Source organism: Cebus imitator, unplaced genomic scaffold (genome assembly GCF_001604975.1).
Source record: "Cebus imitator isolate Cc_AM_T3 unplaced genomic scaffold, Cebus_imitator-1.0 Scaffold441, whole genome shotgun sequence".
Classification (NCBI taxonomy): Eukaryota; Metazoa; Chordata; class Mammalia; order Primates; family Cebidae; genus Cebus; species Cebus imitator.
This window is the reverse complement of record NW_016107756.1, coordinates 98258-99431: the sequence shown is the minus strand read 5'-3', so window position 1 is coordinate 99431 and position 1174 is coordinate 98258. Positions and strand designations below refer to the sequence as shown.

At 37.2% G+C, this 1174-nt stretch overlaps 1 protein-coding gene across 1 annotated transcript in view; it reads right to left on the bottom strand.

Moving 5' to 3' along the window:
* The window catches only part of CCDC144A (coiled-coil domain containing 144A), a 50278-nt gene that overhangs the window by 20464 nt on the left and 28640 nt on the right, over positions 1–1174 (bottom strand). The gene's annotated exons all lie outside the window — the stretch shown is intronic.

Genomic DNA, 1174 nt, shown 5'->3' with positions numbered 1-1174 from the left:
CCTAGCAGACACTTACAGAACATTTCATTAAAAAGCTGCAGAATACATTCTTCTCATTAGCACATGGAAAATTCTCCAGAATAGACCATATACTGAGTTTAAAAGCTCCTAGGAATCAAGTATCTTCTCAAACCAAAATGGAATAAAAATAGAAATCAATAACAATGACAACAATTTTGGAAACTGTACCAACACATGGAAATTAAACAGCATGCTCCTGAATGAACAACTGGGCCAATCAGTAAATTAAGAAAAAACAATTTTAATATCTTGAAACAAATGAAAATGGGAAAAAAATCAACCCCTATAGAAAGTGACAAAAGAAGCACTAAGAGGGCAATTTATAGCAATTAACAGCTACGTCTAAAAAAGAGAAAGACTTCAAACAAGCAACCTAACAATGCACCTTAAGAAACCAAAAGAGCAAGAACAGACCTGAAACTCAAATGAAGTAGAAGGAAAGAAATGATAAAGGCAGGGCAGAACTGAATGAGGTAGAGTGAAAAAACAAAACAAACAAACAAAACATCCTTCAAACTAGAAGATGGTTTTGGGAAAAGAGAAACACAGCTGATAAACTGCTAACTATATTAAACAAGAAAAAAGAGAAAAATAAAAAGAGAAACAGAGAAGGAGATATTAAAACTGATACCAAAGAAATACATGGGGTCATGACAGACTACTGTGCACAACTATATGCCAACAAACTGAAAAGCCTAGAGAAAATGGATACATTCCTGGAAATGCATAACCAGCAAGAATGAGCCAAGAAGAAATGGAAACCTGAACAGACCAATTGTGGGGAACGCTCCCGTGTGAGGCCCCCTGAAAATGGGCCTCACAATACGGAGGGCTTGAGCCCAGACACAGTGTCTCCAGTTGAGGGAGTCGAGCTATCAGAAAGCAGGAACAGAGAAAGACTTAGGTTAAAGTTAAACTTGTGGGCAATCGCCAGATGGCCGTGCAGTCATGAGACGCATTGTGTACGATATTTGAGTTTTCTACTAAGACATGTTTTACGTATGTGATAATTGAGTTTTCTACTAAGTCATGTTTTACGACTTTGCTGATTTTCTCTAGAAGATAAATGACTTACCCTTAGATGAGATAGTGTGACCACCTGTTCTGGTTAATTAAATGACTTGCCCCTAGATGAGATAGTGTGACTACCTGT